At 41.1% G+C, this 25,541-nt stretch overlaps 1 long non-coding RNA gene and 2 pseudogenes across 1 annotated transcript; all 3 read right to left on the reverse strand.

The window, feature by feature from the left end:
• Positions 1-2,976: 2,976 nt before the first annotated feature.
• Positions 2,977-3,730, reverse strand: LOC145525190 (cytochrome b-like; annotated as a pseudogene).
• Positions 3,731-4,541: 811 nt separating this feature from the next.
• Positions 4,542-9,526, reverse strand: LOC145525191 (NADH-ubiquinone oxidoreductase chain 5 pseudogene; annotated as a pseudogene).
• A 430-nt stretch (positions 9,527-9,956) lies between these two features.
• On the reverse strand, positions 9,957-24,001 carry LOC145525876 (uncharacterized). Its single transcript, XR_014068475.1, has 3 exons — positions 23,785-24,001; positions 14,953-15,304; positions 9,957-13,708 (listed from the first exon to the last, which is right to left on the reverse strand). It is a non-coding gene; the product is annotated as an uncharacterized LOC145525876 (long non-coding RNA).
• Between the last annotated feature and the right edge of the window lie 1,540 nt (positions 24,002-25,541).

The raw sequence follows: 25,541 nt of genomic DNA on the forward strand, positions 1-25,541 counted from the left end.
TTTAGGCTTTTGCTAGTAGTAGTCTGGCAAATAATTTTGTTTTAATTATTTGAGTTTAGGACTAAGCATACTGAGATGGGCTTCCCCAGTGGCTCAGTGGTAAAGAATCCACCTGAGGAGCCATGGAGACATGTTTGATCCCTGGATATGGAAGATCCCCTGGAGGAGAGCATGACTACCCACTCCAGTCTTCTTGCCTGGAGAATTCCATGGACAGAGAGGTCTGGCGGGGTATAGTCCACAGGGTCTCAAAGAGTTGCACACGACTTAAGTGACTTAGCATGCATGTACGCATAGTGGGGTATCTAATCCCAGTTTGGATCTTAGCTGTCATGAGTCAAAATGTTAAACTCACTTTTATAGCTTGTTTTTAATTTAGCTAGGACATTTACAGCATAGCTAGGACTTTATTTTGGGGTTCTCTTTAACACACTTTATGCCAGATTTCTATTAATTATGGCTAATTGTATGACCATAGTATTTGGCACAAAATGTACCAACCCTGATTGGTAATATAACTTAGTCAAAATTTCGTTTATGGCTTAATGTTGATTACTGCTGTTTCCCGTGGGGGGTGTGGTTAAGCAAGGTGTTGTGAGGTGCTTTTTGCTATGCTTAATGCTTGCTCCTTTTAATCTTTGATGATTTCTAGGGCATTCTCGCTGGGATAGAGATGCTTACATGTGTAATTTTATTAAAAATTAATAGGAAGGCTGTGACCAAACCTATGTATTTATGGAATAGGTAACCTCATCTAGGCATTTTCGGTGTCTTGCTTTAATTATTAAGCTAAATCAACAGGTTGAGTAGGATTTTGTTAGTACAAGATTTATGTATTTAGGTGATATATTGGTATTCGGTGTAGTAGTTTGAATTGTGTTGAAATTAGTATTTAAGTGCTTAATTTTTTCTTTTGTGTATTTTTAAGATGTATTTTAATTTTGATTTTGTTGGAGGTAAGTGGCAGATATAGGAGGGTGTCTGTATAAGCTCTGAAAGTGAAAATCCAACTCTTAGTGACCCCATGAACTGTTGTAGCCCACCAGGCTCCTCTGTCCATGGGATTCTCCAGGCAAGAATACTGGAGTAGGTTACCATTCCCTTCTCCAGGGGATCTTCCCCACCCAGGGATTGAACCTGGGTCTCCTGCATTGCAGGCGTATCTAAATAATTCATTGGTAGTAGTTCAGAGACTACTTTGTAGTTATACTAGCTTTGGGTTGATAAAAAAAAGAAGGTTAATCTGTTGTTTGAGGGGTTTGGCAGGATGATGATGACATATAAAGTGTGAGGGATAAGGGGAGTTTGATTAAACAGGCTATTTACCCAATACGTGTATGTGTGTATGCACGTGTGTATGTATTTGTGTAATTGCTTCATGTCCCATAACCATTGGCTGAATAACACCTGATCGTTGATGATGTTGGTAAATAATATTTAATTTAAGCTCAGCTATAAGTTGCTGGACTGTGTCAAGGCCATTGACAGTCATAGCAGAGTCATAGCATTCCCTCAAATCAAAAAAAAAAAGCAAACACATGAAACCACAGTTACATGTGAGGATGGGCTGATTAGTCATTAGTCTATCAAGATGTCTTATTTAAGGGGAAAGAGTGGGCAATTTTAGGTGAGATGAGATGGCCCTGAAGTAAGAACCATATACCAAGTATAGCTCATTCATAGAAACTCTTATGATTTATGGGCTTGGAGCAATAAGAGAAATATGTTTGTGGGCAGGTTGATGGTTTCTTACAGCTTGCTGATTAAGCTCTGGTTATTGGTTATGATGGGCTTCCCAGGTGGTGCAGTTGTAAAGAATCCACCTGCCAATGCAGGAGATGCAAAGAGACGTGGGTTCGATCCTTGGGTTTGGAAGATCCCCTGGAGTAGGAAATGGCAACCCCTCCAGTATTCTTGCCTGGAAAATTCCATGGGCAGAGGAACCTGGATGAGCTATAGTCCATGGGGTCACAAAGAGTTGGACACAGCTAAGTGACTGAGCACACAGGCACATTGGTTATGGTAATGATTTGACTCAGTGCAGTACGTATGATTAATAAATGTATATGTTCTATGTAATATCAAGTTGTTCTGTTACTTCATAGATATTTGTAGAGATAAAGGTTGAATGTGAGTTGACCAGTATAATGTATTACATAATTTCAATAAGATAATATACATGCTTATAACCATGGGTATATGAGTATACATTTATTATGTATAATAAGCATATATTGTGCTTATGTATATGGCAAGACAACCCACTCCAGTATTCTTGCTTGGAGAATCCCATGGACAGAGGAGCCTAGTGGGCTGCAGTACATAGGGTAGCAAAGAGTCAGACATGACTGAAGCAACTTAGCACAGCACAGCACACATGGAAGGGCACATATTGCACAAAATACATAGCAGTGTTGATTTTATTGGTGCCATTATTAATACTCATACAGTACTTAAAGGTAGTGTAAATGTCCCATAACAAATTTTCAGGGAATAGTTTAAGTAGAATTTCGATTTTGGCTTCTAATGGTAGGACTGGAGCTTTTTCCTTGAGTCTGAGGGAGATGTGTTATTTTCCTTTTCTAGTTTATAAGACCAAGGAAATAAATATACTACAAAGACTCTTCATTTTAGGAGGTTGTTTTCGATGATGCCTGTTAGTGGTATAAGGCGAGGATTAGAAGGAAGCATAAGATAGATGCTGGGCTTCCCTGGTAGCTCAGCTGGTAAAGAGTCCACCTGCAATGCAGGAGACCCGGCTTTGATCCCTGGGTTGGGAAGATCCCCTGGAGGAAGGCATGGCAACTCACTCCAGTGTTCTTGCCTGGAGAATCCTCATGGACAGAGGAGCCTGGCAGGCTACAGTCCATGGTGTCACAAAGAGTCGGACTCAACTGAGCGACTAAATACAGCACAGCACATAAGATAGATGCTAGTTGCCCAGTGATAATAAATGGGTGTTCAGCAAGTTCCGACTCATGTTAGCAAGCCTACTATGAGTACTCAGAATAGACATTGGCTAAGGGATTGAGTACTGTATTTCGTTGTTTTGATATGTGAAGTATTGGGATAACTGGTAAAATTAAGATTGAGAAGATTAAGGCTAGTACACCTTCTAGTTTGTTGGGAATTGATTGTGGGATTGCATATGGATATAAGAAGTACCCATCTGGTTTGATGTGGTAGTGGGGAGTGTTGAGGGGGGTTAGCTGGGATATAGTTGTCTGGGTCCTCTAGAAGGTCAGGTAGGGATAGCACTAGTACTATTACTAGTACTAGTGGGATCAGAAACTGGAACAATGCACCAAGATATCTTTGTGCAGTATGGATGAAATGGGATTTTGTTCATGTTGGATGAAATTCTTGTTGGATTATTAGAGCCTGTATCATGAAGGAATAACATGTGGATGATTGCTAAAGCTGCAATAATAAATGGAAGGATAAAGTGGAAGAAGAATTGTGTAAGAGTGGCTTTGTCAGCTGAAAAGTCTCCTCAGATTCATTCGACCAGGCTGGTTCCAGTGTAAGGAATTTGTAAAAGGAAATTTGTAATGACTGTTGCTCCTTAGAAGCATGTTTGGCCCATAGTAACATGTAACCTATAAATGCTATAGCTATTACTGTCAATAGTAGGAATGATTCTGATGTCTCATGTTTCTGGGAAAGTGTAAGATCCATAATACAGTACTTGCCCTACATGGATAAAAAAATACAGACTCTGTATGTGCATGAAGATATTGGATAAGTAAGTAAGTGTTAGTCACTCAGTCATGCCCGACTCTTTGCGACCCCATGGACTGCAGCCCACCAGGCTCCTCTGTCCGTGAGATTTTCCAGGCAAGGACACTGGAGTGGGTTGCCATTTCCTTCTCCAGAGGATCTTCCTAACCCAGGGAACCAACCCAGGTCTCCTGCACTGCAGGCAGATTCTTTAACGACAGTTCACCTGTAATTTACATCTCAGCAGATATGGGTTACAAATGAAAAGACAGTTACTGTATCTGATGTATGGTGTGTTGTTAGGAATAACCCTGTTAACATTTGTAGAATTAAAGAAAGGTATTTCTTGTTGTTGTTGTCGTTCAGTCACTAAGTTGTGTCTGACTCTTTGCGACCCTATGAGCTGTAGCCTGCCTGGCTCCTCTGTCCATGTGATTCTCCAGGCAAGAATACTGGAGTGAGTTGTCACGCCCTTCTCCAGGAGATCTTCTTGACCCCGGGATTGAACCTGAATCCCTTATGTCTTCTGCTTTGGCAGGCAGGTTCTTTACCACTAGTGCCAGCTGGGAAGCCCCATCTAGGGATATGTTAGTAGTTTTTGGTTATATAAAAGCTGTGACCACTGAGCTTGCAGTGGTTCTTTACATTTTCAAGGACGAAGAAGTAGAGATTGTGTGTAATTTTAATGGGATGGGAGACTGAGTGATTTATGATACTGGAGATTCTGGGTTTTCTACTGAGAAAGCTATATGAATTGCTGCATTATTGTACTTGGTTGGTGTTTGTTACTGGTTGGTCACTGCTTATTGGCATTGTGATAATTATGGAAGTAACTCATGGAAATTAAATAGAACTATTCTTAAGGCAAGTGTAATGAGGAAGGAGAGGAAATAAACTTTAATTAGGCCTTTTTGGTCTAGGGCTAGTATAGAAATTTTTATTTGGAAAAATAAGGTAGATTTTGGTAACACGTTCTCTAGTCAAATCAGGTCTAACAGTAGTGATGCTCATTTCTGACTCCTTGAAGTATTTAGATATGGTGAGAGACTGTGTATGATAGCTGGAAAATATCTAAGAAGATTAGAGAATTTGAACAGATTTGAAGGATAATTGGATTTAGATTTTTGTGTGGTAAAGTTGCTTTCAAGTGCCAGAATAAATCCTGAAATAGTCACGGCAAGGGCTGTTAACTTCAAATAGTAAGGCATAGTTATTTGTGGAATTGTTGGAGAGATGTTGTTGGAGATAAAGAATCCAGCAAAAACACTTCCAATTAAAAGGCGTTTGATAGAATTAATTAGGAATGGATTATTTTCATTAATTCAAGTTAGAGTAGAGAAGCGAGATTGTCCTAAGAGCAAAGAATTTGAGTGCTATAGACAGTTAGGGATGTGGCAATAGGTATAATTAGGAGGGCTCAAGCATTGGTACGGGATGTGTTGACTGTTCAATGAGTAGCTCATTGGAATAAAAACCTCCAAAGAAAGGCATTCCTGTTAACACGAGGCTTCTGATGATGACGGAGGTTGTGGCGAAAGGTATTGCTCTAAACAGACCTCCTATTTCCCGAATATCTTGTTCATCATTTAGACTATGAACAATGGATCTGGAGCACATAAATAGCATTGCTTTGAAAAGTGCTTGTGTCCAGATATGGGGGAAGGTTAGATAGGGATGGTTAATGCCAGTGTTTACCATTTTAAGGCCTTGTTAGCTCAAGGTAGAAAAGGTGACCTTTTTTTTTTAATGTTGTTTTGGGTGAGAACACAGATTGCTGTAAATAGTAGGATGATGGCTCCTAGGCAGAATGTCATTGTTTGGATTGTTTTATTGTTTTCTCTTAGTGGATGATACTGGATATGAAAAAACACCTGCCCAACTGTTGTCTGAGTGGCCTGGGGTTGAGCCTGGAGTGTGGCCCTCTATTCCTGAGGGGAGTCACGGGTGAAGGCCACATTGGGCAGATTTTCCAGCTACAGCTAGGAGGAACCTGGCCAGGGATAAACTAATGTGATGTAAGTCTGAGAATTTGTTGTTAAGTCTCATGCATTTGAGTGATAACCATACTGTTGATAATGAATCCAATTGGAGACCGTGAGGTTAGGTAAAATGATTTGAAGATCAGTAGTGTTTGCGTCTGTTTGGTCCTGCCACTCATCCCATTTGCAAAAAGGGTACAATTCCAACTAAACTGTTGGAGAAGATTGTTGGCAGTAACTAAAACTTAGTACAATGATAAGAAATACAAGTAGATATTTGAAGAACCCATTAATGTTAGAGTCTGTGTGTGTACAGAATGTTGCGAATTCTATGACTGACCATGTGATGAATTGTGCTGCTGTTATGAATATCATTGAGAAGTAATGTAATTTAAAGATAAGTGATAGTTTTAGCGTTGGATAGTATGTAATTCAGTGTCAGTTTGAAATGATTATTTCATGGCCCGAGTAAATGAATACTGTTGTGGAAATTAAGCTGGTAATAAAGACATATGAGACATAAAATGAGCATAGGTTGCTCCTGTAGACATTGGAGTTTGTTATTTTAATTGGTATAGTTAATGTAATTAGTGTGACTAGAGTAGAAGAGGGGAATAAACTTACTACTTTTATTTGGAGTTGCACCAGTTTTTTGGTTCCAAAGACCAATGGATTACTCCTATTTTTTTTCTTTTGGAAGTTTGGTTAATTATGAAGACATGAATTAGCAGTGCTTGTATACCTTTTTGGTAAATAAGAAGATTTAAGTTTCTGTTGCTAGATTCACAATCTAATGTTTTTGTCAAACTATTTACAGCACATGGATCTCAAAATAATTTGGGGTTGAGTGATAAGGGTGTTTTCTCACGTAAGGGCTTCCCTGGTGGCTCAGATTGTAAAGAATCAGCTTGCAATGAGGAAGACCCAGGTTCAATCCCTGGGTTGGGAAGATCCCCTGGAGAAGGAAATGGCAACACACTCCAGTATTCTTGCCTGGAGAATCCCATAGACAGTCCATGGGGTTGCAAAGAGTCAGACATGACTGAGTGACTAACATTTTTACTTTCACATTTTTCACTTTTCTTATGTAAATATTGTGTTATGATTAGTATATAGAGAGAGTCTATGGCAGTATTGACTGCATTAATCCCTATTAGGATGATGGTGATGTTGGAACATGAAAAAGATTACTACCAACAGTTCTCCAATGAAGTTGATTGTTGGGGAGTAATGCTAGATTTGTAAGACTTGCTAGTAGTCATCATGTTGCCATTAGTGGAAGAGATCTGTAGGCCACAGGCTAAAATTATGATTTGGCTCTGAATACATTTGTAATTTGAATTTTCCAGGCAGTATAATATAGATGACGTGAGGCCATGGCCAATTATTAGGGCAGTGGCCCCTAAATAACTTCAATGTGTTTGGATGAGGATAGCTGTGATGGCAAGTGCTATGTGGTGAATGAATCATGGTGAGTGATTTTAAGTCTTTGGTGCAAGCAGATTGAGCTAGTTATGATTATTCCTATTATGAGGAGTGGATATGCTATGTGGTTTGTTAAGGGGTATAGGATCATTGTGATTTGTAGCATACCAGGGCCTCCAAGTTTGAGTACTGTGGCTGCAAGAACTATAGAATAGGGGCTTTGACATGCAATTTTGGCAGCCAGAGGGGTATTTTTTTTTTTTAATTATAAAAGCTATTTTTCATCCTAGCAAAATGTTGGATCAAGAGTTAGATTTTGTTGGGTTCAGTGTTGGATCATTAAAAAGTTTCATGAACCTATAATATTTTGGATATATATGAGAAACTAGGGGTGGAGAAGATGCTACTAGTGTGTAGAATAAAAAGTAAAGTCGTGCATTAAGTTGTTCTGTTTGGTTTCCTCAGTGAGTAATAACAATATTGGGATTAGAGTTGCTTCCGATAAGATACAGAATGGAATCAATTCTATGGCTGTGAATGTTATAATTAGGAACATCTATAGCATGGTTAGTATAGAATATATAGCCTTTTCCAGGTTAGTAATTCTTTTTTTCTTAATATTTATTTATTTGGCTGCACTGGATCTTAGTTGCAGCACACGGGCTCTTCATTGCCGTGTATAGATTTCTCTAGTTGTGGTTTGCGAGCTCTAGCGTGCTCAGGTTCAGTAGTTGCAGCACATGGACTAAATTGTCCTGAAGCATGTGGGATCTTAGTTCCCTGAGCAGGGATGGAACTGAGTCCCCTGCATAGGAAGATGGATTCTTAACCACTGGACCACCAGGGAAGTCCCTGGTGATTCTTTCAGTGGGTGACATTGACTGGCAATGAATATTAGTGGTAAGACTCATGTTTTTAAAATTCACAAAGGTGCCGATAGGAGTTGGAGAAGATTAATGAAAAATTAAGGCTGTTGTCATTAAATTGGTTAAGAAGAAATAGGCTGATAAAACTAATCAGTAAGCTATAGGTTGTGGTAGTGATTCAAGTCATGTTATTTTTGATAATCATGTTAATTGTATTAACATAATATTTGGGATAATAATTTTAACATTGGAGAAGTTTAAGAATTTGTAGGTGATCAATGCTGTAGGCATTCAATACTGTTACTAATAGGGCTAATCCAAGCGCAGCTTTGTAGGCTGTGAATACTGGTAAGAGGAGCCTACTAGTAAGCTCTCTTTTTCCCTTGTAGAGCCTTCCCTCTCTATGAGGGGCACAGCTGGATAGCTGACTGGCTCACCAGCTCTCCTCCTAGTAGAGACAGGAAGCCCCAGAAAGCAGATTCTGAGAAGGAGTTAGCACCAGGATGTTTATTAAAGAATGCCTTTGGAATCTTGCCTGGAGAATCCCAGGGATGGGGGAGCCTGGTGGGCTGCCATCTATAGGGTCGCACAAAGTCGGACACAACTAAAGTGACTTAGCAGCAGCAGCAGCCTTTGGAATCAACACCTATATATAAGGGAGGAGTGGGAAAGCAGGGAGGCTTCCCTGGTGGCTCAGCGGTAAAGAATCTGCCTGCAATGAAGGAGCCTCAGGAGATGCGGGTTTGGTCTCTGGGTCAGGAAGATCCCCTGGAGGAGGGCATGGCTACCCCAGTATTCTTGCTTGGAGAATCCCATGGACCGAGGAGCCTAGAGGGTTATAGTCCATAGGGTGGCAAAGAGAGCAAATCAGCATACACGCACTCAGGAAGCAGGGATGGTCAGGGGGAAGTGAGACACAGTGAGGCTCAGCAACAACCTGAGCCAACTCTTCAGGTAGCTCTCAAGCTAGAATGACCCTCAAGTTGTCCTAAACTTGGCTAGGATGGCTCTGAGCCTTCATAACCCTGCATCAATCAGTCATTGGATGTAGGCTTCCCCAGCAAGGTGGGTCCTTGAGCAAGGGAGCTCTCTGTAGCTGAGGCATTTCCTAAAGGGACTGACAACTGAAGGTCATCTGCCAACAGCACTCCCAGCAGCTAGGGCAACAAGTCCTTCAGTGAAGGGACATATGGATGGTGATTCACAGTGTCCAACACTGTAGGAGGCACAGCAAATGAAACAATGAAAGGAAATAAGCCAATTAAGAGTGTGTTATTAAGCAGATTACCACTATGGGCAATCAGATTATCCCACCTGGGATAGCATGGGAGCTGAAGTATTTATCCATCAACTAGCATCAGTCAGTGGTTGAGAGCTAATCCCTGAAGCATTCATTCTCTGGCATTTCCCCGGCACAGGCTCACTGAGCCCCACTTACCAGAGAAAGCCATTAGGCAAAGACACAGCGCCACTCTTGGGAGTCTTTGGCTGAACTTTGTAGATAATTGCATTGAAACAGGTAACAGTAGGCTTCATTCGCAATTAACGTGCATCAGGAACGTTTGGATTTAGCCTTGTGTGGAGAGTAGGAGGAAATTCCCAGGGCTTCATCAGAGAAGCAGCTTGTAATTTCTCCTTGGTTCTCCAAGACTATAGCATTCAGGTGTAACTCTTTTCTAAAATGTTTTCTCTGCCAAGAGGAAGAATTTAGGATAGACATTGAGCATCATTTTGTGACTGAAAAGGTTGAGAGTCCCTAGAACAGTTTACCAAAAGAAATGTGAGTTTCTATGAAGTTTCAAAACTACCCCTTCCTGGATATTTTATTCATTCAACAAATTGTGTGCCTACTGTGACCTAGGGGCTTCTCTGGTGTCTCAGTGGTTAAGTACCTGCCTATCATGCTGGAGATGTGGGTTGGGAAGATCCCACGGAGAAGGAAATGGCAACTCATTCCAGTATTCTCTTTTTTTTTAAATAAATTTATTTATTTTAGTTGGGGGTAATTACTTTACAATATTGTAGTGGTTTTTGCCATACATTGACATAAATCAGCCATGGGTTTACATGTGTTCCCCATCCTGAACCCCCCTCCCACCTCCCTCCCCATCCCATCCCTCTGGGTCATCCCATTGCCCCAGCCCTGAGCATTTGTCTCATGCATCGAACCTGGAATGGCGTTCTGTTTCACATATGATAACATACATGTTTAAATGCTATTCTCTCAGAACGTCCCACCCTCACCTTCTCCCTCAGAGTCCATAAGACAGTTCTATGCATCTGTGTCTCTTATTCTGTCTCACATATAGGGTTATTGTTACCATCTTTCAGATTCCATATATATGCGTTAGTATACTGTATTGGTGTTTTTCTTTCTGGCTTACTTCACTCTGTATAATGGGCTCCAGTTTCATCCATCTCAATAGAACTGATTCAAATGTATTCTTTTTAATGGCTGAGTAATATTCCATTGTGTATATGTACCACAGCTTCCTTATCCATTCATCTGCTGATGGACATCTAGGTTGCTTCCATGTCCTGGCTATTGTAAACAGTGCTGCGATGAACATTGGGGTACACGCGTCTCTTTCAATTCTGGTTTCCTTGGTCTGTATGCCCAGCAGTGGGGTTGCTGGGCCATATGGCAGTTCTAGTCCCAGTTTTTTAAGGAATCTCCACACTGTTCTCCATAGTGGCTGTACTAGTTTGCATTCCCACCAACAGTGTAAGAGGGTTCCCTTTTCTCCACACCCTCTCCAACATCTATTGCTTGTAGACTTTTGGATAGCAGCCATTCTCATTCCAGTATTCTTGCCTGGAAAATTCCACGGGCAGAGGAGCCTGGTGGGTTAAAGTCCATGGGGTCTCAAAAAAGTCAGACATGACTTAGTGACTAAACAACAACTGTGTGCTAGACATTATAGAAATTTCTGGAAACACAGTGGCGAGAAAACCAAATGCTATTCCTGCTTTCCTGAAACTTAAATTCTACCGAGGAGGTCAGACATTAAAATGACGCCCCCCAAATTTAAAAAATTACATCTGGGAAACAGACTAATATGGAAGCATTTAACAAAAAGACCTGACTCATAGTGGATGTGGCGGTAAAAGGTTGGGAAGCCTTTCCTGAATGAGGAACACTAAACTGAGATATGAAGGGTGAGTAAGTGTTAACATGTGGGAAAAGCATTGCCTCCAGAAGGAACAGTGTGTGCAAAACCTCTGAAGTTCTGAAAGAGCTTGGATGAAGAGAAGTCTGAAAAAAATGCAATAGATTAGAATATAGAAAATAAAGGAAAAAGAGTAGCTTAAGATATATTTTATTTTCAAAGTTTATATAGTTTCCGCCCTCATTTAAAAATTAATACTCAGAAAAATGAAATCCAGAAAAGTGGGAGAAAAAGTAGAACATAATCTCAGAAAATTCAACTGCCTAAATATGTCTGGAATTTTAGAATCATAGACCTTTGAGAGGTCAATTGGGCCAGGAAACTGAAGCTCAGAGAGGGCGAGTGACTTGCTAAAGTCACACAGCTAATTAGTGGTAGGTATCTTACCAGGAGTATTTTCTATTTGAATAGTTAATGTTTAATTAAATGTATCAGAAAAAATATAACTGGTATATCAAACTTCTGATCTCATGGATGGCAATGCTTAGAATAGTAAAGTAATGCTCAAAATTCTCCAAGCCAGGCTTTAGCAATACGTGAACCGTGAACTTCCAGATGTTCAAGCTGGTTTTAGAAAAGGCAGAGGAACCAGATATCAAATTGCCAATATCCACTGGATCATCAAAAAAGCAAGAGGGTTCCAGAAAAACATCTATTTCTGCTTTATTGACTATGCCAAAGCCTTTGACTGTGTGGATCACAATAAACTGTGGAAAATTCTGAAAGAGATGGGAATACCAGACCATCTGACCTGTCTCTTGAGAAATCTGTATGCAGGTCAGGAAGCAACAGTTAGAACTGGACATGGAACAACAGACTGGTTCCAAATAGGAAAAGGAGTACGTCAAGGCTGTGTATTGTCACCCTGCTTATTTAACTTACATGCAGAGTACATCATGAGAAACGCTGGGCTGGAAGAAACACAAGCTGGAATCAAGATTGCCAGGAGAAATATCAATAACCTCAGATATGCAGATGACACCACCCTTATGGCAGAAAGTGAAGAAGAACTAAAGAGCCTCTTGATGAAGGTGAAAGAGGAGAGTGAAAACCTTGGCTTAAAGCTCAACGTTCAGAAAACTAAGATCATGGCATCTGGTCCCATCACTTCATGGGAAATAGATGGGGAAACAGTGGAAACAGTGTCAGGCTTTATTTTTTGGGCTCCAGAATCACTGCTGATGGTGACTGCAGCCCTGAAATTAAAAGACGCTTACTCCTTGGAAGGAAGGTTATGGCCAACCTAGATAGCATATTTAAAAGCAGAGACATTACTTTGCCAACAAAAGTCTGTCTAGTCAAGGCTATGGTTTTTCCAGTGGTCATGTATGGATGTGAGAGTTGGATGCTGAAGAAAGCTGAGCGCCGAAGAATTGATGCTTTTGAACTGTGGTGTTGGAGAAGACTCTTGAGAGTCCCTTGGACTGCAAGGAGATCCAATCAGTCCATCCTAAAGGAGATCAGTCCTGGGTGTTCACTGGAAGGACTGATGTTGAGGCTGAAACTCCAATACTTTGGCCACCTCATGCGAAGAGTTGACTCATTGGAAAAGACCCTGATGCTGGGTAGGATTGGGGGCAGGAGGAGAAGAGGACGACAGAGGATGAGATGGTTGGATGGCATCACTGACTCCATGGAATGGGTTTGGGTAAACTCCGGGAGTTGGTGATGGACAGGGAGGCCTGGCGTGCTGCAATTCATGGGGTCACAAAGAGTCGGACACGACTGAGTGACTGAACTGAACTGAACTGATGTGGGGAAAAGGGAGGTGGATTAAAGTAAACAAAAGCTTAATAAGTACTTGTACAGTTGTTACATAAATATGACAAAACCCACCAATGTGTTAAGAAATGGTTGACCGATAGGAATGTCTGAACCACACTATGCTGACTGACATTCCTTCTGCCCATAGTAGTTTAGGGTAAATTACTAGGGACAAGAGATTTTCTAGCTAATCTCAGAAAGTCCCTTTTGGACTTTGGTTTCAAAGTAGTCAGGGCCCTTTTCAGCTTGTTTCTTCCTCTGTTTTTCCTCTTCATGAAAACATCCCTTTGGTTCATCTCTCTTCAAACTATTGGGGTGGACTTGGGTGAGGGAGAAAGTAAAAGGTTACTGACTTCATGTAATCCTAAAAGTAACAACCATGAATATAACTTGGGTTACAGCAAATGAGAGATTTGTGAATGGGGCTATAAGCACTATTCAGAAATTGGGCAGTTAATGAATGTGAACTCTGAAAGCAGATTAAGGCACTCTGGCAGATAAACCCCTTAGCAGGAAGATTGTGCTTATTAAGAAGCCCATAATTTACTTGGCTCCCTTTTCTCCAGGTTGGTTCTGTAGCAAAGCTGGCTGCTCCTCCTCATGAGCTCTTGGGACAAGCTAGAGGATGGTGTGGAAGGCAGGCACAGGGAGAGTACTTGCTGGTTGGTAGGCACAAGTTTCTCCTGGAAAGATTTCCTTCTGCAAGCTGGTGTAGTCAGGGCTAATTTATCCATTGGCACAGTAGGTGCAGTTCCTAGAGTCCATAAAAATGTTTCAGTTTCTTCTAAAATCAGAAGAAAAACATGAATATAACTCAGCCTGGATTATATTTGTCTTTATGCCAACACATTCATAAAATACAATTTTAAATAGATGTGTCTTTGTGGTGGAAGGGACTCATGAAGATAGAAGTGCCATAAAAGTTGTAACGTGGCCCCGAGTATGGTGGAAATCTTTATTTTTATTTGTCCACCCTCTATTGCCTCTTCTGGTTATGGAAACTCAGTTTTACTTTGGGGAGCCACCCTTCCTATACCCTTAGTCCTGTGAGATTTAGATGGGTTGTTTTGTTTCTTGTTTTTTGTCAGTTCTGTCCTCAGAAATGGCCACATGACTCAGGCCCAGTCAATCAGAGGTCCATATCTCTTGTCCTCTGTGATTGGTTGAGGATGAGTCAGTGACCCAAGTGGTGCCAATTAGGGCCAACCAAAATCAATTCTGAAACTTTTCATGAAATTGTGGGAAGTGAGAAATAGAATATAGGTAGGCGATGCTGGCCACCATCTTTACCACTAGATGGGAAGCATTTGAGAAATAGGCTCTAAGCAGAATAGTTTGAGTTTCCATCAGTAGGAGTTTGGAGACTTTAACTTCGGAGCTGGGTCACCTCCCTATGCCAGGCTATCTCTGGAGAGCATCTGATTGGTTCATCCTCAGTCAAGTGCCCACCTCTCATCCAATTAGCTGTAGCTAAGAGGTGAGTGACAGAGTAAAGATATACAAACATGTTTGTCAAGATTCAGTACTGGGACTTCCCTGGTGGTCCAGTGGTTAAGAATCCACCTGCCAATGCGGAGGATTTGGGCTGGATCCCTGGTTGGAGAACTAGGACCCCACATGCCCAGGGCAACTAAGCAGCAACTAAGACTTGAGGCAGCCAAATACGTAATTTTTTTTTTAGTTAAAAAAATAAGACTCAGTGCCATGGGAGTCTTGGGCTGGGCAGAATATGTCACATGTAGATTATTTGCTAGGTTTTTTTCAGGTTGGGAAGCTGTGGAATGTTAGGTGACATGGCTTGGCTTCTGATTTTGAGTGGGAGATGTCAAGAAGCTTTGATCTAATTTAGAATTTCTCAAACTGTTTTCTGGGATACTAGTGTCAGTGGGGATATTTGAATGGATTTTGTGGTCAAGTATATTTGGGAACCTCTGTCCGTAGTTCATCAGGCACTCTATCAGGTCTAGTCCCTTAAATCTATTTGTCACTTCCACTGTATACTCATAAGGGATTTGATCTAGGTCATACCTGAATGGTCTAGTGGTTTTCCCTACTTTCTTCAATTTAAGTCTGAATTTGGCAATAAGCAGTTCATGATCTGAGCCACAGTCTGCTCCCGGTCTTGTTTTTGCTGACTGTATAGAGCTTCTCCATCTTTGGCTGCAAAGAATATAATCAATCTGATTTCGGTGTTGACCATCTGGTGATGTCCACGTGTAGAGTCTTCTCTGGTGTTGTTGGAATAGGGTATTTGCTATTACCAGTGCATTCTCGTGGCAAAACTCTATTAGCCTTTGCCCTGCTTCATTCTGTACTCCAAGGCCAAACTTGCCTGTTACACCAGGTGTTTCTTGACTTCCTACTTTTGCATTCCAGTCCCCTATAATGAAAAGGACATCTTTTTTGGGTGAAGAGGAGAGTGAAAGAGTTGGCTTAAAGCTCAACGTTCAGAAAACTAAGATCATGGCATCTGGTCCCATCACTTCATGGGAAATAGATGGGGAAACAGTGGAAACAGTGTCAGGCTTTATTTTTTTGGGCTCCAAAATCGCTGCTGATGGTGATTGCAGCCATGAAATTAAAAGACGCTTACTCCTTGGAAGGAAGGTTATGGCCAACCTAGATAGCATATTTAAAAGCAGAGACATTACTTTGCCAACAAAAGTACGTCTAGTCAGGGCTATGGTTTTTCTAGTGGTCATGTATGGATGTGAGAGTTGGACAGTCAAGAAAGCTGAGTGCCGAAGAATTGATGCTTTTGAACTGTGGTGTTGGAGAAGACTCTTGAGAGTCCCTTGGACTGCAAGGAGATCCAATCAATCCATCCTAAAAGAGATCAATCCTGGGTGTTCATTGGAGGGTCTGATGTTGAGGCTGAAACTCCAATACTTTGGCTACCTCATGCGAAGAGTTGACTCATTGGAAAAGACCCTGATGCTGGGTAGGATTGGGGGCAGGAGGAGAAGAGGACGACAGAGGATGAGATGGTTGGATGGCATCACCAACTCGATGGACATGGGTTTGGGTAGACTCCGGGAGTTGGTGATGGACAGAGAGGCCTGGCGTGCTGCAATTCATGAGGTCGCAAAGAGTCGGACACGACTGAGCGACTGAACTGAACCGATATTTGGGAAATGGCAGCCTAAAGAGCATCACGCAGATTTCTTTCCTGCAGAACTTCTTGGATCTTTAATATGTTTAAGTGCATTATGACTCTCTGGGAGAGGAAGAAATAGAAGGCCTAGTATTTCTCAAACATGTATGACCACCAAACTAGGGATTTTAAGGAATTCCCTGCTTTGGAAGAAACCACTATTAATACATCTACATCAAGGAATACAGTTTAAGAAATGCTGGTCAAGCTAATTTACCTTGAAATCATTAAATGCTATCAAAGAAAAACATTTAAAAGTCTAAAACCTTTAAAAATGTCCTTTTTCCTAAGGATGACAATTCAGTTTTTCCTTCTGAGATGTAAAACTTTGTACCAGCTCCATCAATATTAATAATAAAATGCAACCTTTATCTAATGCTTATTCTAAGTCCTAGGAAACTGTGCTATGGAGTTTTAAGCTGTTTTAATCCTTATAGAAATAAGCAGGTGGATACTATGATTAGCCCCAGTTTATAGATGAGAAAAGTGAGGCACAGAAAAAGAAAGTAAATTGAAAGTGATGGAGGTAAAATCTGAATCTAGGTAGTCCAACTCCAGAGTCCTGCACCCAACTCCATTCTGATGCTAAAATAATTTGCCTATTACATTAAGCGAGTCTCTTATTATATCTCAGTTTCTTTATCTGTAAATTGAGGGGATCAGACTAGAAACTTTTAAAGCAATCTGGCTTTATCTAGAATTTCCATGATTTCATGACTCGATATCTGTAATCCCACCTTAAGGAAAGTGGCCCTTGATAAAATGTTTTCCTTGCTGTAAAATGAAGTGATTAAAGAAGAGAGTAGAGGTAGAAATGGGAAACTTCAGACAACTGCTTAGAAATGAGCAGCCGCCCTGACTGAAGTTCTCACCACTGCAAAATGACATGCTGGTGAGGTAAGGGAACCTGTGAAAATGAGGTCTCTGCAGGAGTCTCTATTGATTGCCAGTCTGAATTTAGCTGAGATATCAGATGTCCAGACAGACATCAATGGCTGCTCCAGAAGCACCGACTTCTTTGCTGGCATCGACTTCTTTGCTGGCATGTGGCAGATGGGTGTTTGGGCCATTCTCAGCAGTTTGCTGGTTTCCTATCCATCAACCCAAGGCAGGCAGGCAGGCAGGCCTTGAGTCGTCTCACATTCTTCTGGTTCTGCATTGCTCGCATGGGACTGGTGTCAAGTGCCAGAACTGACGCTTCCATAAAAAGCAAGAGGACCAGGGTGGAAGAGGCACGTTAAGGAATCACTTGATGGTACTATGTATCTCTGGAACTCTTTACACCTTCCATCTGATGAAGGCCTTCAAATGACCTTGAATCTGGGTAATATATATTGAGCACATATTATATTCCAGGTATATAGATGAATTCTTTAAATACATTATTTCATTCAGTTGTTTCATTGAGGTCCATATACCTAGAGTGACCTTATATTCTAGTTTATGTTGGATAGTCCTGATTCACACCTGCTATTCTGGCCTTATCTTTAATAACAGTCATTTCACCCTGAAAAGAATGCTATTTTGCACAGTAAATGATACAGTCACCTTAGGTATGGTCAGACAGTTTGGGTTAAATTCTAATACTGTTCTTAAGAGGTATGTACTCTGTGTCTCAATTTCTTCACATAAAGTGAGGTTGATAGCAGAAGTATCTCTCACTATCTAAATTATTTTTATACAAATTAAAGAACTGAATAGATCAATATAGCAAATATATAATTCGTAGGATTTTGTGTGAATATATATTATACACACACACACACACACACACACACATCCCCTCCCAAGCTCTCTCTGAGGTGTACTGTCATATTTCAGGTTAAAAAAGATGGCTCTCTCCCTCCACGCAGTGGTTAATTTTTTTTCCTGGTTAATAATGTGAAAAAGAGGCCATTTCATTCCCTGGATTGTGGAAGAGGTCCTGGAGAAATTTCCCTTGCATTGACCTGAAAGGTACCGGGAGGGCACTTTCTGGGGTCCCAAAGCACTGTCTCATTTTGTAACCAGAAGATTACATTTTGAGATACTTGGGTGCATTTTGTGGTAGACAAATAGACAGTTTGTGTTCAATGAGTATCATGGCCCTGCAAATGAAAAATGAGCTGAAATATTAATAGGTCTTAACTGCTGTGTGACTCTGGAGTTGAAAAGGCATAGAAAGTCTTTGAGATAGTATTGCTCTGTGCTAGAACAGAAATGACAGGAAAGAAAGAAGCCATGGTCTAGGGAGAGTGTCTGTTCTAATAGAGCAGGGTTTTATATGAGGGCAAGGAGTACATGTTCGCTATACTTTGTGCCCCTTAGTATTATCAATAAGCCACTCGGATCCATGATAGAGGAATACACAAAAGACTGGGTTGAATTAGATGATGGTCACAGGTAAAATGATGAAGTGGGAATGATTTAGTATTAGCACCTTCCTCAGAACTTTCATATCATCCCCACAACTTGAGTTTAAGAGCATAGCCTCATGTCTTAGAAACTACTATCTGGACCTGCCTTCTATAGCTCTGTATTCTGTGAGCGAGCCTGAATATTTAGGAATACTTTCAGCTTCAAGTAAGAATCATCTGTAATCGCTTATAACAAGAGGTCAGGAGGTCCATGGATGCTGGTGTTGGTTTGTTGAGTGGCTTGGAAATGTCAGGGCCAGTGTATCTGTTCTTTCACCAGTCTTCCTTTCATGCTTGTTATCTTAAGATCATGTGATAGCTGCTTCAGTTTCAGACATCTTATGGATGTTCAGGATGGAAAGAAGACAGCCAGGGAAAAAGGCAAAGGCACCAAACCAGTTGCTTTGTCTCCTCTTACCAGAAAAGAAAATGCTTTTTCAGGACTGCCCGCTCAGTAGATGTTGCTTATGTTTGTTGGCTGTACCTGGGCCACAAGACCACCTTAGCTGTAAGAGAGGCTGGGAAGAGCAATCATAATCCATTTCCTGGAATTAGCACTTTACTTATCCAAATAAAATTTGATTCTGTTATCAAGAGAGAAGGGATATATTAATAGATATTGCCAAGGCAATTAGCAGTGTCTTCCACTATGTTTTTTCTTAACAATCTGATAGTATTCTGGAGAAATAGATTTCTATTATTGTTTTTAATATCTTAAGAGCCTTGATCTATGTTTATAGCTTCTTAGAATATGTTTCAATGACAGAAAGAGGCTCACAAACTTAGATAACAAACTTAGGGTTGCAAGGGGGAAGGATGGGGGAAGTGATAGTTAGGGAGTTTGGGATGGACATGTACACACTGCTATATTCAAAATAGGTAACCAAAAAGGACCTACTGTATAGCACATGGAACTCTGCTCAATGTTATGTGGCAGCCTGGATGGGAGGGGAGCTTGAGAGAGAATGGATACATGTATGACTGAGTCCCTTCACTGTTCACTTGGAACTGTCACAATATTGTTAATCAACTCTACCCCAATACAAAATAAAAAGATTTTTTTTAAAGAAAATGTTTAAATGAATAAGTAGCTGAGTGTATTTCTTCTGAATTATAAAATAGGCCAACCAGTCTCATTTTCTGTTAATATATTTTGGTTTGAGGCTAGTATTTTTATAAAAACACATCTTAATTTGAAGATGTGGTTCTAATAATGAGTATTTCAGCTAACAGCAGGTCAGCGAGGGCAGATCTCATTTTCACTGGAGTATGCATTATCCCTTGATCGAGCCTTTGGTTGCTTTTCAATTTTGAGAGGAGAGTCCTAACCTATCAGCCCTGCAATGAGTTTTTGATAATGATAATCAATAGGTAGGATTTTTGAACGCTTGCCACCTGCTAGGTTCTCTACTAGGACTTTAAAACTATCAATTCATTTGACCCTTATGATGAACCTATAAGGTAGATACTATTATCATTCCTATTTTATAGAGATGGAAATTAAGATCCAGAGGGACTTAGCAGCCCACCTAAGTTCACACATATTGTAAGTGGAGGAACTTGGATTCAATCCTAGATGGCCTGGTTCCAGATCACATGGTCACATCCCTCTGACAAAGTGGTCTCTCTGACAAATAATGGCTACCTTTGATTGAGAGTCTACAAAACTGGCACCCATCATGTAACACGGATTTACATAAGCATGTTATATACATTTTCTTATTTGATTTCACAACAACCCTATCAGATAACTACAGAAAGCAAAGAAGCAAAAACACAGAGAGGTTAAGTGATTCGACCCTGGATTACAGAGCTTATATAGGGTGAATTCTGGCTTATCTGGGCTCCAAGTTGAGGATCTTTCCTTGTGTTATTCTGTATCTCTTGAGATCTGTTCTTTTAAAACCCCTCATTTAGAGATAAGTTAAACAGACATGGGATGAAGAAATGCTCATTGAGGATGTTTAGTCATTAGGAGATCTGTGAGGTAAGGGTTATTATCTTGGTTTTTTGTATATTGGTTATGATACATACAAAACCGCTGTAACTCCCACCTACAGTAACTTAAACTAGAAGCTTATTTATCTCATATAACTGGCAGAGTTTGTTGATTTGAAACTCACTTGCATTTATGAATTCAAGGCAGCTGTTCTACTTCTTGGGATTTCTTAGCCAGCAGAAAGAAAGGAAGGTGGAGGTAAAACAGCTTGCTTTTAGGTGAACAATATAGCAGTTAAATATACTAGGCAGTTTCATTGGTCAGAATATGGTCACGTGGCACCTAGCTGCAAGGCAGGCTCGGAAATGTCTACAAGAGTGGTCACATGCTCCGGGGAAGGAAGGAGGGAATAATGGATATTGGGAGCTGATCAGCAGTCTGTGCCATAATCACACTGGGGAAATGGAGGCTCAGAAGAGTAAATACATGCCCAATGCCCCGATATATTTAGTTCCAAAACTGGAACACGCACATTTTGAGGAGGACCAGATGTGGGAGAAGCATCAGGATGTGGGGAAATAGCTTGGTAGGCCAGATAGTGGTACAGAGAAAACACACTGCAAAGCCCCGAGTGACAGAAACAGGTCACAGGGCAAGAGTCAGGTACCTGGAAGAGACAATCTCAGAGGTCAGTAGAGCAAATAGCTAGGTGCTCATGATTGCATGCATATGAGTGGATGGTGTGGTTTGAAGCAATGACAACACAGGGTTAAAGGATTGCATAACTCTAGGGAATACAATTTCTGAACAGAACAGGGGAAGTGCAGCACCTGGAGTGATAAAGCATGTTGGATTTATCAAAGAGGGCTTTCTCTCATTGCCCTGTCACAGATTGGATTCCTTGGGGAAACTGAGTTTGAGATGGGAATTGGCATGCAGGATGCTTATTAGGAAGAACCTTTAGGATAAATACTTATGGGAGGAAGGGAAGGATGCAGGATTGAAGAGGGGGAAATTGAGCTGTAATGTAGTCTTAGCAGAAACCTCATCCAGCCTTAGGGGGAGTTCTGAACATGGGGTGATCTTCCAAATTTGTGTCCGAAGTTGTCTCAACAAGAAGGCTGAGCCGGCATATCTCCTGTTCATTAGTAACTGGGTGCAGGCTGCCCAGAGAAGGGGGCGTGATCTTGAGTGAGGTATTCCCCTTCAGCTGAGGCAGTCCCTGCAAGGGCTAACTGCAAAGGGTCTTTAAAAAGTACTTCAGCAGTTGAGATAATGCATCTTTCATTTCTGAAGGCGGATCTTGGCAGTACCTCACAGCATCCACCACTCCCCTCAGTAAACACACTGCTTACTATTCATCCGGGATTCCCTGGTGGCTCAGATGGTAAAGAATCTGCCTGCAATGCAGGAGACCCGTGTTCAGTCCCTGGGTCAGGAAGATCCCCTGGAGAAGGGAATGGCAACCTACTCCAGTATTCTTGCCTGCAGAATCCCATGGGCAGAGGAGCCTGGCAGGCTACAGTCCTTGGGGTTGCAGAGTCAGACACGACTGAGTGACTAACACTATTCCTCCACCACAGACTCTGTGTCTTGAAGACTTTGGGCTCTCCAAGAGCTCCCTTTTTCAAATATCAAATATCCTTGGATTGATGGGGTATCTTGAGCTTAGATTTCATTATCAGTTAATTAACAGTTGGTTGAAATATCAATTAGCCCTTCCTGAGAGTCTCTTGCTAGCATCACAGAACACTAATGGGACATATGATGTCAAGACTGAATGGGACAAGTGACAGGAGATCTCCCACAAAGGAGAAGGAGACACTAAGAGAGAGGCAAAGTCAAGTTCTTTTCTTTACCTTGCTCAAGGGAGTTTCTTCTTTGGGGAGGTGGGGAATGGGCACTGGAAGATCCTGGACTCACACTTTGCAAACCTCAGAATTCTGCCTGAGGCCAGTGCTGCCTCAGACATTTCCTCTTCCTTTTGTTTGAATTTCTAATTTTCTGTTTACCAAGAGGGCTGCCTGTTCAGATGAATGAAAGATCACAGTTTGATCCAATGCAGACTTGATTTTTTTCCTCCCTCTCTCAGCGTAACAGCTCACATATGTGAGGTCTGCAGCTAAAAAGTGATTTTTAAAGACTTCTCTATGGCAAAGAAATCAATTGAAAGAGATTTCCGTCCTTCCCCCTTCCCCCGTCCCCCACCTCTCTATTCTGCTTTTTTTTTTTCTTTCCTCTCCAATTCCCTGCTAGGAAAGTTTTGTCTGAGGCCATCTAACACACTTTGTCAGAAAGCTGCCTTGTTAAGGATGGGGTTCCTGCTGCGTGAACTGAGGAGGCAGTGAGATTTCCCTACAGTCTTGGCAATTAACTCAGCTTGAGGAAGAGGTGGAATCAAATAATTCCATCAGGAAGATGGAATCCTAAGGCAAAGTCATTTGTCAAGGACAGGGTTATTGCTAAAATATCTTAATAGCAGCCACCAAGGAAAAGTCTCCGGAGGGGGTAGTGTTAATTAGAGGGACAGGTCAGAGAGGGATGACCTTACTAAAAGATGTGTAAGAGAGGGCTCAGGCTTCATTCTGTCACTCAATTGCTGTGCTATCTTGGGTAAGTTGGTTAGCCTCTCTGAGTCCCAGTTTACTTATCTGTGAAATGGGTGAAAAATCGCTACATTTTAGTGAGCTAAGGCAGTGGAGTAATTGGTAAAGAATACAGGTCAATGTAAATAAAAGGGACTTTTTAGGAAAAAACTGTGGTAAGAACTCTTAGCATGAGAACTAGTCTCCTAAATTTTAAAGTCTATACTGTGGTATTGTTAACTATAGGTGCAACAGTTTGTACAGCAGATTTCTAGTACTTACTCATCTCGTGTAACTGAAACTTTATCCCTTTCAAAAAGCAATTTCTCACCTTTCCCTCTCCCAGCCACTGGCAGTCACTATTCAACTCTCTGTTTCTATAAGTTTTACTGTTTTTCAATACTTCATGTAAGTGAAATCATGAAATAGTTCTGTGGCTTATTTCACCTACCCATTGTCCCCCAAAAGCCTCCAAGTTCTTGACAGAATGTCCTTCTTTTAAAAGGCTGAATAATACTTCATTGTATGTATATAGCACATTTTCTTTATCCATAGCAAAATCAAAGAAGCAAATAATAAACAAAACCAAAAAACAAAAACAAAACAAAAAAAACAAACCAAACCCAACCCCCCAAACAACCTGATTGAAAAGATGGGCAATGAACCTGAGTAGACATCACTCCAAAGAAGATACACAAATGGCCAACTAGTATATTAAAAGATTCTCAAATTCACTACTCATCAGGGGAATGCAAACCAAAACCACAGTGAGATATCACCTCATACCTGTCATGATGGCTGTTATCACAAAGACTAAAATATAACAAGTGTTGATGAGGACATGCAGAAAAGGGAACTCTTGTGCACTGTTGCTGGTAGTGTACACTGGTGTAGCTGCTATGGAAAAACAGTATGATGGTTCCTCAAAAACTTAAAACTAAACTACCAAATGATCCAGGAGTCCCAATTCTGGGGACAAAATGGGCTTAATGATGAAGTTCCTGAAACTGGAATGGAAAGTTCTCAGAATCTGAAATGGTTCTAATGACATGACTGTTTTCTCCCTCCTTTTGTAACTCTTTGTCTCTATATTTTGGGACTGCTCTACTCGTCTCTCTATGGACTACCTCATCTGTAACTCACAGTTTCTGCTCATCAAAATATCAGCTTGCAGAAGACTTTGAAGGCAGTTTCACCACTACTGTGCTCAATGAACTTTCAGCAATCTTTCCCATGATCAAGTGCTGCCTTCTATTTCTTAGTTCAGGTTCCAGAGAGAGAGAATCTGATTGGTTTAGCTCACCTTTATGCACCAGCCCTCTGGATTGGCTGCCTTTAGGTCACGTGATTAAACCTAAGCCAATCAGCTGTCCCTGGAAGGGTAGAATCACATCCAATCATGTAGAAGGTAATTGTCTCAGACTTCCCAGCACAAGGGACTAGAGCAGGGCGTGGCTGCCTTCATAGGAATAGAGATGCGTATTAGTTAGTCCTTTGTTGTGAGTAAGCACTTGATGAAAAATCCTTAGGGTCCAGGGCAGTGGAGTAGTGTGGAAAGAATGCTGATCTTGGAATTAGGAGATGATTACAAACCCTGGCTCCAGCCCATTTGATCTTAATCTTAAATTCACATTCCTAAGCCTTTATCTTTACGTTCTAAGTGAGGAGTTAAACTTGACCATAGTATCCGTGATATTCTCTCCTGTTGTCCTTCCCCAGCCCCTACTCCTCAGAACCGCATCCTACAAATGACCAGATGAAGAAAATTTAGTCAAAGAAAAGGAAAATGTGGCCAAACCAGCAGATTCACACAGCTAATCCAAACAGTTAGGCAGCATGCATGAAACCAGTTCAGTGTCTTATGAGGCTCTCAGGTTGGCTTTCTTTAGCTCTAACCTGATTAAGATTGTTTGGAAGCAATAACTCATTTAGGTGGAATGCTTTCCTTGGAGGATGGAGGTTGGGGGAAAGAAAGCGGTCAATTATGGCAGGTTGTATTTTCTAAGGATGACCACAACAGTATCACCAATCTTACATGTTTTACTGGCTATCAAGAATCTATGTCATATGCACTGCAGGTGGATTCTTTACTGTCTGAGCTCCTAGGGAAGCCCCATATATACACTACCATGTGTAAAACGGATAGCTAATGGGAAGCTGCCGGTTAACACAAGGAGCTCAGCTTGGTGCTCTGTGATGACCTAGAGGAGTGGGATGGGGGTGGGGTGGGAGGGAGGCTCAAGAGGGAGAGGATATATGTATAGGTACAGCTGATTCACGTTGTATACCACAGAAACTAACACAACGTTGTAAAGCAATTATATGCCAATTAAAAAATCTATTTCCTCTTGAACTTGGGTGGATGTTTGTGACTACCTTGAGCAATAGAATATCAATGGAAGGTGCTATATGACATCCCAGACAAGTTCATAAAAGTACTATCCACTTCCCTCTTGTTCTCTTAGAACATTGACTTTTGGGTCACAGACACCATGCTGTGAGGAAGCCCAGGCAGCCTGTGGAGAGGATCCAACCTCCACACT

This window comes from Giraffa tippelskirchi, chromosome 11 (assembly GCF_054371585.1).
Source record: "Giraffa tippelskirchi isolate mGirTip1 chromosome 11, T2T-mGirTip1v1.2.pri, whole genome shotgun sequence".
NCBI lineage: Eukaryota > Metazoa > Chordata > Mammalia > Artiodactyla > Giraffidae > Giraffa > Giraffa tippelskirchi.